This window comes from Phyllobates terribilis, unplaced genomic scaffold, assembly GCF_046119375.1.
Source record: "Phyllobates terribilis strain yellow unplaced genomic scaffold, ASM4611937v1 Scaffold_13__5_contigs__length_258822181, whole genome shotgun sequence".
NCBI lineage: Eukaryota > Metazoa > Chordata > Amphibia > Anura > Dendrobatidae > Phyllobates > Phyllobates terribilis.
Window position 1 is genome coordinate 74739546 of NW_027362773.1, and position 18051 is coordinate 74757596.

Consider the following 18051-nt stretch of genomic DNA (forward strand, 5'->3'; position numbering starts at 1 on the left):
AATAATATGTGTGAGGGTACCCCAGGAGAGTTCCAAATGCGTGTGGGTAGAATATATATCCCACGGGGGTAAAATTGGAAAAAGTTGAAAAAACATTTGTTTTGGACTTAGCCATTTTTCTGGCATTTAACAAACTTTCAGATAGGGGAAATGTCAGTGAGTGTTCCGATTTCAGTTCCAGAGCGATTCGCCTGATGAGTCCTTCATATTTAATCGTTTTCAGCCAATTTTCAGAATTTTTTAAAATTTCACTTTTTTGTGGAAATATCCACTAAATGAGGGAATAATATGTGTGAGGGTACCCCAGGAGAGTTCCAAATGTGTGTGGGTAGAATATATATACCACGGGGGTAAAATTGAAAAAAGTTGAAAACATTTTTTTTTTGGACTTAGTCATTTTTCCGGCGTTTATAAGACTTTCAGATAGGGGAAATGTCAGTGAGTGTTCCGATTTCAGTTCCAGAGCGAGTCGCCCGATGAGTCCTTCATATTTAGTCATTTTCAGCCAATTTTCAGAATTTTTGAAAATTTCACTTTTATCTACTAAATGAGGGAATAATATGTGTGAGGGTACCCCAGGAGAGTTTCAAATGTGTGTGGGTAGAATATATATCCCACGGGGGTAAAATTGAAAAAAGTTGAAAAAACATTTGTTTTGGACTTAGTCATTTTTCCGGCGTTTAACAGACTTTCAGATAGGGGAAATGTCAGTGAGTGTTCCGATTTCAGTTCCAGAGCGAGTCGCCCGATGAGTCCTTCATATTTAGTCGTTTTCAGCCAATTTTCACAATGTTTGAAAATTTCACTTTTTTGTGAAAATATCCACTAAATGAGGGAATAATATGTGAGAGGGTACAACAGGAGAGTTCCAAATGTGTGTGGGTGGAATATATATCCCACGGGGGTAAAATTGAAAAAAGGTGAAAATTTTTTTTTTTTTGACCTAGTCATTTTTTCAGCGTTTATCAGACTTTCAGATAGGGGAAATGTCAGTGAGCGTTCCGATTTCAGTTCCAGAGCGATTCGCCCGATCAGTCCTTCATATTTAGTCGTTTTCAGTCAATTTCCTGAATTTTTGAAAATTTCACTTTTTTGTGAAAATATCCACTAAATGAGGGAATAATATGTGTGAGGGTACCCCAGGAGAGTTCCAAATGTGTGTGGGTAGAATATATATCCCACGGGGGTAAAATTGAAAAAAGTTAAAAAAAAATTTGTTTTGGACTTGGTCATTTTTTCAGCATTTATCAGACTTTCAGATAGGGGAAATGTCAGTGAGTGTTCCGATTTCAGTTCCAGAGCGAGTCGCCCGATGAGTCCTTCATATTTAGTCGTTTTCAGCCAATTTTCAGAATTTTTGAAAATGTCACTTTTTTGTGAAAATATCCACTAAATGAGGGAATAATATGTGTGAAGGTACCCCAGAAGAGATCCAAATGTGTGTGTGTAGAATACATATCCCACGGGGGTAAGATTGAAAAGAGTTGAAAAAAATTTTTTTTGTGGACTTGGTCATTTTTTCAGCATTTATCAGACTTTCAGATAGGGGAAATGTCAGTGAGCGTTCTGATTTCAGTTCCAGAGTGATTCGCCCGATGAGTCCTTCATATTTAGTCATTTTCAGCCAATTTTCAGAATTTTTGAAAATTTCACTTCTTTGTGAAAATATCTACTAAATGAGGGAATAATATGTGTGAGGGTACCCCAGGAGAGTTTCAAATGTGTGTGGGTAGAATATATATCCCACGGGGGTAAAATTGAAAAAAGTTGAAAAAACATTTGTTTTGGACTTAGTCATTTTTCCGGCGTTTAACAGACTTTCAGATAGGGGAAATGTCAGTGAGTGTTCCGATTTCAGTTCCAGAGCGAGTCGCCCGATGAGTCCTTCATATTTAGTCGATTTCAGACAATTTTCAGAATTTTTGAAAATTTCTCTTTTTTGTGAAAATATCAACTAAATGAGGGAATAATATGTGTGAGGGTACCCCAGGAGAGTTCCAAATGCGTGTGGGTAGAATATATATCCCACGGGGGTAAAATTGGAAAAAGTTGAAAAAACATTTGTTTTGGACTTAGTCATTTTTCTGGCATTTAACAAACTTTCAGATAGGGGAAATGTCAGTGAGTGTTCCGATTTCAGTTCCAGAGCGAGTCGCCCGATGAGTCCTTCATATTTAGTCATTTTCAGCCAATTTTCAGAAATTTTGAAAATTTCACTTTTTTGTGAAAATATCTACTAAATGAGGGAATAATATGTGTGAGGGTACCCCAGGAGAGTTTCAAATGTGTGTGGGTAGAATATATATCCCACGGGGGTAAAATTTAAAAAAGTTGAAAAAACATTTGTTTTGGACTTAGTCATTTTTCCGGCGTTTAAGAGACTTTCAGATAGGGGAAATGTCAGTGAGTGTTTCGATTTCAGTTCCAGAGCGAGTCGCCCGATGAGTCCTTCATATTTAGTCGTTTTCAGCCAATTTTCAGAATGTTTGAAAATTTAACTTTTTTGTGAAAATATCCACTAAATGAGGGAATAATATGTGTGAAGGTACCCCAGAAGAGATCCAAATGTGTGTGTGTAGAATACATATCCCACGGGGGTAAGATTGAAAAGAGTTGAAAAAAATTTTTTTTGTGGACTTGGTCATTTTTTCAGCATTTATCAGACTTTCAGATAGGGGAAATGTCAGTGAGCGTTCCGATTTCAGTTCCAGAGTGATTCGCCCGATGAGTCCTTCATATTTAGTCATTTTCAGCCAATTTTCAGAATTTTTGAAAATTTCACTTTTTTGTGAAAATATCTACTAAATGAGGGAATAATATGTGTGAGGGTACCCCAGGAGAGTTTCAAATGTGTGTGGGTAGAATATATATCCCACGGGGGTAAAATTGAAAAAAGTTGAAAAAACATTTGTTTTGGACTTAGTCATTTTTCCGGCGTTTAACAGACTTTCAGATAGGGGAAATGTCAGTGAGTGTTCCGATTTCAGTTCCAGAGCGATTCGCCTGATGAGTCCTTCATATTTAGTCGTTTTCAGCCAATTTTCAGAATTTTTGAAAATGTCACTTTTTTGTGAAAATATCCACTAAATGAGGGAATAATATGTGTGAAGGTACCCCAGAAGAGATCCAAATGTGTGTGTGTAGAATACATATCCCACGGGGGTAAGATTGAAAAGAGTTGAAAAAAATTTTTTTTGTGGACTTGGTCATTTTTTCAGCATTTATCAGACTTTCAGATAGGGGAAATGTCAGTGAGTGTTCCAATTTCAGTTCCAGAGCGATTCGCCCAATGAGTCCTTCATATTTAGTCATTTTCAGCCAATTTTCAGAATTTTGGAAAATTTCACTTTTATCTACTAAATGAGGGAATAATATGTGTGAGGGTACCCCAGGAGAGTTTCAAATGTGTGTGGGTAGAATATATATCCCACGGGGGTAAAATTGAAAAAAGTTGAAAAAACATTTGTTTTGGACTTAGTCATTTTTCCGGCGTTTAACAGACTTTCAAATAGGGGAAATGTCAGTGAGTGTTCCGATTTCAGTTCCAGAGCGAGTCGCCCGATGAGTCCTTCATATTTAGTCGTTTTCAGCCAATTTTCACAATGTTTGAAAATTTAACTTTTTTGTGAAAATATCCACTAAATGAGGGAATAATATGTGAGAGGGTACAACAGGAGAGTTCCAAATGTGTGTGGGTGGAATATATATCCCACGGGGGTAAAATTGAAAAAAGGTGAAAATTTTTTTTTTTTTGACCTAGTCATTTTTTCAGCGTTTATCAGACTTTCAGATAGGGGAAATGTCAGTGAGCGTTCCGATTTCAGTTCCAGAGCGATTCGCCCGATCAGTCCTTCATATTTAGTCGTTTTCAGTCAATTTCCTGAATTTTTGAAAATTTCACTTTTTTGTGAAAATATCCACTAAATGAGGGAATAATATGTGTGAGGGTACCCCAGGAGAGTTTCAAATGTGTGTGGGTAGAATATATATCCCACAGGGGTAAAATTGAAAAAAGTTGAAAAAACATTTGTTTTGGACTTAGTCATTTTTCTGGCGTTTAACAGACTTTCAGATAGGGGAAATGTCAGTGAGTGTTCCGATTTCAGTTCCAGAGCGAGTCGCCCGATGAGTCCTTCATATTTAGTCGATTTCAGACAATTTTCAGAATTTTTGAAAATTTCACTTTTTTGTGAAAATATCAACTAAATGAGGGAATAATATGTGTGAGGGTACCCCAGGAGAGTTCCAAATGCGTGTGGGTAGAATATATATCCCACGGGGGTAAAATTGGAAAAAGTTGAAAAAACATTTGTTTTGGACTTAGCCATTTTTCTGGCATTTAACAAACTTTCAGATAGGGGAAATGTCAGTGAGTGTTCCGATTTCAGTTCCAGAGCGATTCGCCTGATGAGTCCTTCATATTTAATCGTTTTCAGCCAATTTTCAGAATTTTTTAAAATTTCACTTTTTTGTGGAAATATCCACTAAATGAGGGAATAATATGTGTGAGGGTACCCCAGGAGAGTTCCAAATGTGTGTGGGTAGAATATATATACCACGGGGGTAAAATTGAAAAAAGTTGAAAACATTTTTTTTTTGGACTTAGTCATTTTTCCGGCGTTTATAAGACTTTCAGATAGGGGAAATGTCAGTGAGTGTTCCGATTTCAGTTCCAGAGCGAGTCGCCCGATGAGTCCTTCATATTTAGTCATTTTCAGCCAATTTTCAGAATTTTTGAAAATTTCACTTTTATCTACTAAATGAGGGAATAATATGTGTGAGGGTACCCCAGGAGAGTTTCAAATGTGTGTGGGTAGAATATATATCCCACGGGGGTAAAATTGAAAAAAGTTGAAAAAACATTTGTTTTGGACTTAGTCATTTTTCCGGCGTTTAACAGACTTTCAGATAGGGGAAATGTCAGTGAGTGTTCCGATTTCAGTTCCAGAGCGAGTCGCCCGATGAGTCCTTCATATTTAGTCGTTTTCAGCCAATTTTCACAATGTTTGAAAATTTCACTTTTTTGTGAAAATATCCACTAAATGAGGGAATAATATGTGAGAGGGTACAACAGGAGAGTTCCAAATGTGTGTGGGTGGAATATATATCCCACGGGGGTAAAATTGAAAAAAGGTGAAAATTTTTTTTTTTTTGACCTAGTCATTTTTTCAGCGTTTATCAGACTTTCAGATAGGGGAAATGTCAGTGAGCGTTCCGATTTCAGTTCCAGAGCGATTCGCCCGATCAGTCCTTCATATTTAGTCGTTTTCAGTCAATTTCCTGAATTTTTGAAAATTTCACTTTTTTGTGAAAATATCCACTAAATGAGGGAATAATATGTGTGAGGGTACCCCAGGAGAGTTCCAAATGTGTGTGGGTAGAATATATATCCCACGGGGGTAAAATTGAAAAAAGTTAAAAAAAAATTTGTTTTGGACTTGGTCATTTTTTCAGCATTTATCAGACTTTCAGATAGGGGAAATGTCAGTGAGTGTTCCGATTTCAGTTCCAGAGCGAGTCGCCCGATGAGTCCTTCATATTTAGTCGTTTTCAGCCAATTTTCAGAATTTTTGAAAATGTCACTTTTTTGTGAAAATATCCACTAAATGAGGGAATAATATGTGTGAAGGTACCCCAGAAGAGATCCAAATGTGTGTGTGTAGAATACATATCCCACGGGGGTAAGATTGAAAAGAGTTGAAAAAAATTTTTTTTGTGGACTTGGTCATTTTTTCAGCATTTATCAGACTTTCAGATAGGGGAAATGTCAGTGAGCGTTCTGATTTCAGTTCCAGAGTGATTCGCCCGATGAGTCCTTCATATTTAGTCATTTTCAGCCAATTTTCAGAATTTTTGAAAATTTCACTTCTTTGTGAAAATATCTACTAAATGAGGGAATAATATGTGTGAGGGTACCCCAGGAGAGTTTCAAATGTGTGTGGGTAGAATATATATCCCACGGGGGTAAAATTGAAAAAAGTTGAAAAAACATTTGTTTTGGACTTAGTCATTTTTCCGGCGTTTAACAGACTTTCAGATAGGGGAAATGTCAGTGAGTGTTCCGATTTCAGTTCCAGAGCGAGTCGCCCGATGAGTCCTTCATATTTAGTCGATTTCAGACAATTTTCAGAATTTTTGAAAATTTCACTTTTTTGTAAAAATATCCACTAAATGAGGGAATAATATGTGTGAGGGTACTCCAGGAGAGTTCCAAATGCGTGTGGGTAGAATATATATCCCACGGGGGTAAAATTGAAAACAGTTGAAAAAACATTTGTTTTGGACTTAGTCATTTTTCCGGCGTTTAACAGACTTTCAGATAGGGGAAATGTCAGTGAGTGTTCCGATTTCAGTTCCAGAGCGAGTCGCCCGATGAGTTCTTCATATTTAGTCGTTTTCAGCCAATTTTCACAATGTTTGAAAATTTAACTTTTTTGTGAAAATATCCACTAAATGAGGGAATAATATGTGAGAGGGTACAACAGGAGAGTTCCACATGTGTGTGGGTGGAATATATATCCCACGGGGGTAAAATTGAAAAAAGGTGAAAATTTTTTTTTTTTTGACCTAGTCATTTTTTCAGCGTTTATCAGACTTTCAGATAGGGGAAATGTCAGTGAGCGTTCCGATTTCAGTTCCAGAGCGATTCGCCCGATCAGTCCTTCATATTTAGTCGTTTTCAGTCAATTTCCTGAATTTTTGAAAATGTCACTTTTTTGTGAAAATATCCACTAAATGAGGGAATAATATGTGTGAGGGTACACCAGGAGAGTTCCAAATGTGTGTGGGTAGAATATATATCCCACGGGGGTAAAATTGAAAAAAGTTGAAAAAACATTTGTTTTGGACTTAGTCATTTTTCTGGCGTTTAACAGACTTTCAGATAGGGGAAATGTCAGTGAGTGTTCCGATTTCAGTTCCAGAGCGAGTCGCCCGATGAGTCCTTCATATTTAGTCGATTTCAGACAATTTTCAGAATTTTTGAAAATTTCACTTTTTTGTGAAAATATCAACTAAATGAGGGAATAATATGTGTGAGGGTACCCCAGGAGAGTTCCAAATGCGTGTGGGTAGAATATATATCCCACGGGGGTAAAATTGGAAAAAGTTGAAAAAACATTTGTTTTGGACTTAGCCATTTTTCTGGCATTTAACAAACTTTCAGATAGGGGAAATGTCAGTGAGTGTTCCGATTTCAGTTCCAGAGCGATTCGCCTGATGAGTCCTTCATATTTAATCGTTTTCAGCCAATTTTCAGAATTTTTTAAAATTTCACTTTTTTGTGGAAATATCCACTAAATGAGGGAATAATATGTGTGAGGGTACCCCAGGAGAGTTCCAAATGTGTGTGGGTAGAATATATATACCACGGGGGTAAAATTGAAAAAAGTTGAAAACATTTTTTTTTTGGACTTAGTCATTTTTCCGGCGTTTATAAGACTTTCAGATAGGGGAAATGTCAGTGAGTGTTCCGATTTCAGTTCCAGAGCGAGTCGCCCGATGAGTCCTTCATATTTAGTCATTTTCAGCCAATTTTCAGAATTTTTGAAAATTTCACTTTTATCTACTAAATGAGGGAATAATATGTGTGAGGGTACCCCAGGAGAGTTTCAAATGTGTGTGGGTAGAATATATATCCCACGGGGGTAAAATTGAAAAAAGTTGAAAAAACATTTGTTTTGGACTTAGTCATTTTTCCGGCGTTTAACAGACTTTCAGATAGGGGAAATGTCAGTGAGTGTTCCGATTTCAGTTCCAGAGCGAGTCGCCCGATGAGTCCTTCATATTTAGCCGTTTTCAGCCAATTTTCACAATGTTTGAAAATTTAACTTTTTTGTGAAAATATCCACTAAATGAGGGAATAATATGTGAGAGGGTACAACAGGAGAGTTCCAAATGTGTGTGGGTGGAATATATATCCCACGGGGGTAAAATTGAAAAAAGGTGAAAATTTTTTTTTTTTTGACCTAGTCATTTTTTCAGCGTTTATCAGACTTTCAGATAGGGGAAATGTCAGTGAGCGTTCCGATTTCAGTTCCAGAGCGATTCGCCCGATCAGTCCTTCATATTTAGTCGTTTTCAGTCAATTTCCTGAATTTTTGAAAATTTCACTTTTTTGTGAAAATATCCACTAAATGAGGGAATAATATGTGTGAGGGTACCCCAGGAGAGTTCCAAATGTGTGTGGGTAGAATATATATCCCACGGGGGTAAAATTGAAAAAAGCTAAAAAAAAATTTGTTTTGGACTTGGTCATTTTTTCAGCATTTATCAGACTTTCAGATAGGGGAAATGTCAGTGAGTGTTCCGATTTCAGTTCCAGAGCGAGTCGCCCGATGAGTCCTTCATATTTAGTCGTTTTCAGCCAATTTTCAGAATTTTTGAAAATGTCACTTTTTTGTGAAAATATCCACTAAATGAGGGAATAATATGTGTGAAGGTACCCCAGAAGAGATCCAAATGTGTGTGTGTAGAATACATATCCCACGGGGGTAAGATTGAAAAGAGTTGAAAAAAATTTTTTTTGTGGACTTGGTCATTTTTTCAGCATTTATCAGACTTTCAGATAGGGGAAATGTCAGTGAGCGTTCTGATTTCAGTTCCAGAGTGATTCGCCCGATGAGTCCTTCATATTTAGTCATTTTCAGCCAATTTTCAGAATTTTTGAAAATTTCACTTTTTTGTGAAAATATCTACTAAATGAGGGAATAATATGTGTGAGGGTACCCCAGGAGAGTTTCAAATGTGTGTGGGTAGAATATATATCCCACGGGGGTAAAATTGAAAAAAGTTGAAAAAACATTTGTTTTGGACTTAGTCATTTTTCCGGCGTTTAACAGACTTTCAGATAGGGGAAATGTCAGTGAGTGTTCCGATTTCAGTTCCAGAGCGAGTCGCCCGATGAGTCCTTCATATTTAGTCGATTTCAGACAATTTTCAGAATTTTTGAAAATTTCACTTTTTTGTGAAAATATCCACTAAATGAGGGAATAATATGTGTGAGGGTACTCCAGGAGAGTTCCAAATGCGTGTGGGTAGAATATATATCCCACGGGGGTAAAATTGAAAACAGTTGAAAAAACATTTGTTTTGGACTTAGTCATTTTTCCGGCGTTTAACAGACTTTCAGATAGGGGAAATGTCAGTGAGTGTTCCGATTTCAGTTCCAGAGCGAGTCGCCCGATGAGTTCTTCATATTTAGTCGTTTTCAGCCAATTTTCACAATGTTTGAAAATTTAACTTTTTTGTGAAAATATCCACTAAATGAGGGAATAATATGTGAGAGGGTACAACAGGAGAGTTCCACATGTGTGTGGGTGGAATATATATCCCACGGGGGTAAAATTGAAAAAAGGTGAAAATTTTTTTTTTTTTGACCTAGTCATTTTTTCAGCGTTTATCAGACTTTCAGATAGGGGAAATGTCAGTGAGCGTTCCGATTTCAGTTCCAGAGCGATTCGCCCGATCAGTCCTTCATATTTAGTCGTTTTCAGTCAATTTCCTGAATTTTTGAAAATGTCACTTTTTTGTGAAAATATCCACTAAATGAGGGAATAATATGTGTGAGGGTACACCAGGAGAGTTCCAAATGTGTGTGGGTAGAATATATATCCCACGGGGGTAAAATTGAAAAAAGTTGAAAAAACATTTGTTTTGGACTTAGTCATTTTTTCAACGTTTATCAGACTTTCAGATAAGGGAAATGTCAGTGAGTGTTCCAATTTCAGTTCCAGAGCGATTCGCCCGATGAGTCCTTCATATTTAGTCATTTTCAGCCAATTTTCTGAATTTTTGAAAATTTCACTTTTTTGTGAAAATATCTACTAAATGAGGGAATAATATGTGTGAGGGTACCCCAGGAGAGTTTCAAATGTGTGTGGGTAGAATATATATCCCACGGGGGTAAAATTGAAAAAAGTTGAAAAAACATTTGTTTTGGACTTAGTCATTTTTCCGGCGTTTAACAGACTTTCAGATAGGGGAAATGTCAGTGAGTGTTCCGATTTCAGTTCCAGAGCGAGTCGCCCGATGAGTCCTTCATATTTAGCTGTTTTCAGCCAATTTTCACAATGTTTGAAAATTTAACTTTTTTGTGAAAATATCCACTAAATGAGGGAATAATATGTGAGAGGGTACAACAGGAGAGTTCCAAATGTGTGTGGGTGGAATATATATCCCACGGGGGTAAAATTGAAAAAAGGTGAAAATTTTTTTTTTTTTGACCTAGTCATTTTTTCAGCGTTTATCAGACTTTCAGATAGGGGAAATGTCAGTGAGCGTTCCGATTTCAGTTCCAGAGCGATTCGCCCGATCAGTCCTTCATATTTAGTCGTTTTCAGTCAATTTCCTGAATTTTTGAAAATTTCACTTTTTTGTGAAAATATCCACTAAATGAGGGAATAATATGTGTGAGGGTACCCCAGGAGAGTTCCAAATGTGTGTGGGTAGAATATATATCCCACGGGGGTAAAATTGAAAAAAGTTAAAAAAAAATTTGTTTTGGACTTGGTCATTTTTTCAGCATTTATCAGACTTTCAGATAGGGGAAATGTCAGTGAGTGTTCCGATTTCAGTTCCAGAGCGAGTCGCCCGATGAGTCCTTCATATTTAGTCGTTTTCAGCCAATTTTCAGAATTTTTGAAAATGTCACTTTTTTGTGAAAATATCCACTAAATGAGGGAATAATATGTGTGAAGGTACCCCAGAAGAGATCCAAATGTGTGTGTGTAGAATACATATCCCACGGGGGTAAGATTGAAAAGAGTTGAAAAAAATTTTTTTTGTGGACTTGGTCATTTTTTCAGCATTTATCAGACTTTCAGATAGGGGAAATGTCAGTGAGCGTTCTGATTTCAGTTCCAGAGTGATTCGCCCGATGAGTCCTTCATATTTAGTCATTTTCAGCCAATTTTCAGAATTTTTGAAAATTTCACTTTTTTGTGAAAATATCTACTAAATGAGGGAATAATATGTGTGAGGGTACCCCAGGAGAGTTTCAAATGTGTGTGGGTAGAATATATATCCCACGGGGGTAAAATTGAAAAAAGTTGAAAAAACATTTGTTTTGGACTTAGTCATTTTTCCGGCGTTTAACAGACTTTCAGATAGGGGAAATGTCAGTGAGTGTTCCGATTTCAGTTCCAGAGCGAGTCGCCCGATGAGTCCTTCATATTTAGTCGATTTCAGACAATTTTCAGAATTTTTGAAAATTTCACTTTTTTGTGAAAATATCCACTAAATGAGGGAATAATATGTGTGAGGGTACTCCAGGAGAGTTCCAAATGCGTGTGGGTAGAATATATATCCCACGGGGGTAAAATTGAAAACAGTTGAAAAAACATTTGTTTTGGACTTAGTCATTTTTCCGGCGTTTAACAGACTTTCAGATAGGGGAAATGTCAGTGAGTGTTCCGATTTCAGTTCCAGAGCGAGTCGCCCGATGAGTTCTTCATATTTAGTCGTTTTCAGCCAATTTTCACAATGTTTGAAAATTTAACTTTTTTGTGAAAATATCCACTAAATGAGGGAATAATATGTGAGAGGGTACAACAGGAGAGTTCCACATGTGTGTGGGTGGAATATATATCCCACGGGGGTAAAATTGAAAAAAGGTGAAAATTTTTTTTTTTTTGACCTAGTCATTTTTTCAGCGTTTATCAGACTTTCAGATAGGGGAAATGTCAGTGAGCGTTCCGATTTCAGTTCCAGAGCGATTCGCCCGATCAGTCCTTCATATTTAGTCGTTTTCAGTCAATTTCCTGAATTTTTGAAAATGTCACTTTTTTGTGAAAATATCCACTAAATGAGGGAATAATATGTGTGAGGGTACACCAGGAGAGTTCCAAATGTGTGTGGGTAGAATATATATCCCACGGGGGTAAAATTGAAAAAAGTTGAAAAAACATTTGTTTTGGACTTAGTCATTTTTTCAACGTTTATCAGACTTTCAGATAAGGGAAATGTCAGTGAGTGTTCCAATTTCAGTTCCAGAGCGATTCGCCCGATGAGTCCTTCATATTTAGTCATTTTCAGCCAATTTTCTGAATTTTTGAAAATTTCACTTTTTTGTGAAAATATCTACTAAATGAGGGAATAATATGTGTGAGGGTACCCCAGGAGAGTTTCAAATGTGTGTGGGTAGAATATATATCCCACGGGGGTAAAATTGAAAAAAGTTGAAAAAACATTTGTTTTGGACTTAGTCATTTTTCCGGCGTTTAACAGACTTTCAGATAGGGGAAATGTCAGTGAGTGTTCCGATTTCAGTTCCAGAGCGAGTCGCCCGATGAGTCCTTCATATTTAGTCGATTTCAGACAATTTTCAGAATTTTTGAAAATTTCACTTTTTTGTGAAATTATCAACTAAATGAGGGAATAATATGTGTGAGGGTACCCCAGGAGAGTTCCAAATGCGTGTGGGTAGAATATATATCCCACGGGGGTAAAATTGGAAAAAGTTGAAAAAACATTTGTTTTGGACTTAGTCATTTTTCTGGCATTTAACAAACTTTCAGATAGGGGAGATGTCAGTGAGCGTTCCGATTTCAGTTCCAGAGCGATTCGCCCGATCAGTCCTTCATATTTAGTCGTTTTCAGTCAATTTCCTGAATTTTTGAAAATTTCACTTTTTTGTGAAAATATCCACTAAATGAGGGAATAATATGTGTGAGGGTACCCCAGGAGAGTTCCAAATGTGTGTGGGTAGAATATATATCCCACGGGGGTAAAATTGAAAAAAGTTAAAAAAAAATTTGTTTTGGACTTGGTCATTTTTTCAGCATTTATCAGACTTTCAGATAGGGGAAATGTCAGTGAGTGTTCCGATTTCAGTTCCAGAGCGAGTCGCCCGATGAGTCCTTCATATTTAGTCGTTTTCAGCCAATTTTCAGAATTTTTGAAAATGTCACTTTTTTGTGAAAATATCCACTAAATGAGGGAATAATATGTGTGAAGGTACCCCAGAAGAGATCCAAATGTGTGTGTGTAGAATACATATCCCACGGGGGTAAGATTGAAAAGAGTTGAAAAAAATTTTTTTTGTGGACTTGGTCATTTTTTCAGCATTTATCAGACTTTCAGATAGGGGAAATGTCAGTGAGCGTTCTGATTTCAGTTCCAGAGTGATTCGCCCGATGAGTCCTTCATATTTAGTCATTTTCAGCCAATTTTCAGAATTTTTGAAAATTTCACTTTTTTGTGAAAATATCTACTAAATGAGGGAATAATATGTGTGAGGGTACCCCAGGAGAGTTTCAAATGTGTGTGGGTAGAATATATATCCCACGGGGGTAAAATTGAAAAAAGTTGAAAAAACATTTGTTTTGGACTTAGTCATTTTTCCGGCGTTTAACAGACTTTCAGATAGGGGAAATGTCAGTGAGTGTTCCGATTTCAGTTCCAGAGCGAGTCGCCCGATGAGTCCTTCATATTTAGTCGATTTCAGACAATTTTCAGAATTTTTGAAAATTTCACTTTTTTGTGAAAATATCCACTAAATGAGGGAATAATATGTGTGAGGGTACTCCAGGAGAGTTCCAAATGCGTGTGGGTAGAATATATATCCCACGGGGGTAAAATTGAAAACAGTTGAAAAAACATTTGTTTTGGACTTAGTCATTTTTCCGTCGTTTAACAGACTTTCAGATAGGGGAAATGTCAGTGAGTGTTCCGATTTCAGTTCCAGAGCGAGTCGCCCGATGAGTTCTTCATATTTAGTCGTTTTCAGCCAATTTTCACAATGTTTGAAAATTTAACTTTTTTGTGAAAATATCCACTAAATGAGGGAATAATATGTGAGAGGGTACAACAGGAGAGTTCCACATGTGTGTGGGTGGAATATATATCCCACGGGGGTAAAATTGAAAAAAGGTGAAAATTTTTTTTTTTTTGACCTAGTCATTTTTTCAGCGTTTATCAGACTTTCAGATAGGGGAAATGTCAGTGAGCGTTCCGATTTCAGTTCCAGAGCGATTCGCCCGATCAGTCCTTCATATTTAGTCGTTTTCAGTCAATTTCCTGAATTTTTGAAAATGTCACTTTTTTGTGAAAATATCCACTAAATGAGGGAATAATATGTGTGAGGGTACACCAGGAGAGTTCCAAATGTGTGTGGGTAGAATATATATCCCACGGGGGTAAAATTGAAAAAAGTTGAAAAAACATTTGTTTTGGACTTAGTCATTTTTTCAACGTTTATCAGACTTTCAGATAAGGGAAATGTCAGTGAGTGTTCCAATTTCAGTTCCAGAGCGATTCGCCCGATGAGTCCTTCATATTTAGTCATTTTCAGCCAATTTTCAGAATTTTTGAAAATTTCACTTTTATCTACTAAATGAGGGAATAATATGTGTGAGGGTACCCCAGGAGAGTTTCAAATGTGTGTGGGTAGAATATATATCCCACGGGGGTAAAATTGAAAAAAGTTGAAAAAACATTTGTTTTGGACTTAGTCATTTTTCCGGCGTTTAACAGACTTTCAGATAGGGGAAATGTCAGTGAGTGTTCCGATTTCAGTTCCAGAGCGAGTCGCCCGATGAGTTCTTCATATTTAGTCGTTTTCAGCCAATTTTCACAATGTTTGAAAATTTAACTTTTTTGTGAAAATATCCACTAAATGAGGGAATAATATGTGAGAGGGTACAACAGGAGAGTTCCACATGTGTGTGGGTGGAATATATATCCCACGGGGGTAAAATTGAAAAAAGGTGAAAATTTTTTTTTTTTTGACCTAGTCATTTTTTCAGCGTTTATCAGACTTTCAGATAGGGGAAATGTCAGTGAGCGTTCCGATTTCAGTTCCAGAGCGATTCGCCCGATCAGTCCTTCATATTTAGTCGTTTTCAGTCAATTTCCTGAATTTTTGAAAATGTCACTTTTTTGTGAAAATATCCACTAAATGAGGGAATAATATGTGTGAGGGTACACCAGGAGAGTTCCAAATGTGTGTGGGTAGAATATATATCCCACGGGGGTAAAATTGAAAAAAGTTGAAAAAACATTTGTTTTGGACTTAGTCATTTTTTCAACGTTTATCAGACTTTCAGATAAGGGAAATGTCAGTGAGTGTTCCGATTTCAGTTCCAGAGCGAGTCGCCCGATGAGTCCTTCATATTTAGTCATTTTCAGCCAATTTTCAGAATTTTTGAAAATTTCACTTTTATCTACTAAATGAGGGAATAATATGTGTGAGGGTACCCCAGGAGAGTTTCAAATGTGTGTGGGTAGAATATATATCCCACGGGGGTAAAATTGAAAAAAGTTGAAAAAACATTTGTTTTGGACTTAGTCATTTTTCCGGCGTTTAACAGACTTTCAGATAGGGGAAATGTCAGTGAGTGTTCCGATTTCAGTTCCAGAGCGAGTCGCCCGATGAGTCCTTCATATTTAGTCGTTTTCAGCCAATTTTCACAATGTTTGAAAATTTAACTTTTTTGTGAAAATATCCACTAAATGAGGGAATAATATGTGAGAGGGTACAACAGGAGAGTTCCAAATGTGTGTGGGTGGAATATATATCCCACGGGGGTAAAATTGAAAAAAGGTGAAAATTTTTTTTTTTTTGACCTAGTCATTTTTTCAGCGTTTATCAGACTTTCAGATAGGGGAAATGTCAGTGAGCGTTCCGATTTCAGTTCCAGAGCGATTCGCCCGATCAGTCCTTCATATTTAGTCGTTTTCAGTCAATTTCCTGAATTTTTGAAAATTTCACTTTTTTGTGAAAATATCCACTAAATGAGGGAATAATATGTGTGAGGGTACCCCAGGAGAGTTCCAAATGTGTGTGGGTAGAATATATATCCCACGGGGGTAAAATTGAAAAAAGTTAAAAAAAAATTTGTTTTGGACTTGGTCATTTTTTCAGCATTTATCAGACTTTCAGATAGGGGAAATGTCAGTGAGTGTTCCGATTTCAGTTCCAGAGCGAGTCGCCCGATGAGTCCTTCATATTTAGTCGTTTTCAGCCAATTTTCAGAATTTTTGAAAATGTCACTTTTTTGTGAAAATATCCACTAAATGAGGGAATAATATGTGTGAAGGTACCCCAGAAGAGATCCAAATGTGTGTGTGTAGAATACATATCCCACGGGGGTAAGATTGAAAAGAGTTGAAAAAAATTTTTTTTGTGGACTTGGTCATTTTTTCAGCATTTATCAGACTTTCAGATAGGGGAAATGTCAGTGAGCGTTCCGATTTCAGTTCCAGAGTGATTCGCCCGATGAGTCCTTCATATTTAGTCGTTTTCAGCCAATTTTCTGAATTTTTGAAAATTTAACTTTTTTGTGAAAATATCCACTAAATGAGGGAATAATATGTGTGAGGGTACACCAGGAGAGTTCCAAATGTGTGTGGGTAGAATATATATCCCACGGGGGTAAAATTGAAAAAAGTTGAAAAAACATTTGTTTTGGACTCAGTCATTTTTTCAACGTTTATCAGACTTTCAGATTAGGGAAATGTCAGTGAGTGTTCCAATTTCAGTTCCAGAGCGATTCGCCCGATGAGTCCTTCATATTTAGTCATTTTCAGTCAATTTTCAGAATTTTTGAAAATTTCACTTTTTTGTGAAAATATCTACTAAATGAGGGAATAATATGTGTGAGGGTACCCCAGGAGAGTTTCAAATGTGTGTGGGTAGAATATATATCCCACGGGGGTAAAATTGAAAAAAGTTGAAAAAACATTTGTTTTGGACTTAGTCATTTTTCCGGCGTTTAACAGACTTTCAGATAGGGGAAATGTCAGTGAGTGTTCCGATTTCAGTTCCAGAGCGAGTCGCCCGATGAGTCCTTCATATTTAGTCGATTTCAGACAATTTTCAGAATTTTTGAAAATTTCACTTTTTTGTGAAAATATCAACTAAATGAGGGAATAATATGTGTGAGGGTACCCCAGGAGAGTTCCAAATGCGTGTGGGTAGAATATATATCCCACGGGGGTAAAATTGAAAAAAGTTGAAAAAACATTTGTTTTGGACTTAGTCATTTTTCCGGCGTTTAACAGACTTTCAGATAGGGGAAATGTCAGTGAGTGTTCCGATTTCAGTTCCAGAGCGAGTCGCCCGATGAGTCCTTCATATTTAGTCGTTTTCAGCCAATTTTCAGAATGTTTGAAAATGTAACTTTTTTGTGAAAATATCCACTAAATGAGGGAATAATATGTGTGAAGGTACCCCAGAAGAGATCCAAATGTGTGTGTGTAGAATACATATCCCACGGGGGTAAGATTGAAAAGAGTTGAAAAAAATTTTTTTTGTGGACTTGGTCATTTTTTCAGCATTTATCAGACTTTCAGATAGGGGAAATGTCAGTGAGCGTTCCGATTTCAGTTCCAGAGTGATTCGCCCGATGAGTCCTTCATATTTAGTCATTTTCAGCCAATTTTCAGAATTTTTGAAAATTTCACTTTTTTGTGAAAATATCTACTAAATGAGGGAATAATATGTGTGAGGGTACCCCAGGAGAGTTTCAAATGTGTGTGGGTAGAATATATATCCCACGGGGGTAAAATTGAAAACAGTTGAAAAAACATTTGTTTTGGACTTAGTCATTTTTCCGGCGTTTAACAGACTTTCAGATAGGGGAAATGTCAGTGAGTGTTCCGATTTCAGTTCCAGAGCGATTCGCCTGATGAGTCCTTCACATTTAATCGTTTTCAGCCAATTTTCAGAATTTTTTAAAATTTCACTTTTTTGTGGAAATATCCACTAAATGAGGGAATAATATGTGTGAGGGTACCCCAGGAGAGTTCCAAATGTGTGTGGGTAGAATATATATACCACGGGGGTAAAATTGAAAAAAGTTGAAAACATTTTTTTTTTTGGACTTAGTCATTTTTCCGGCGTTTATAAGACTTTCAGATAGGGGAAATGTCAGTGAGTGTTCCGATTTCAGTTCCAGAGCGAGTCGCCCGATGAGTCCTTCATATTTAGTCATTTTCAGCCAATTTTCAGAATTTTTGAAAATTTCACTTTTATCTACTAAATGAGGGAATAATATGTGTGAGGGTACCCCAGGAGAGTTCCAAATGCGTGTGGGTAGAATATATATCCCA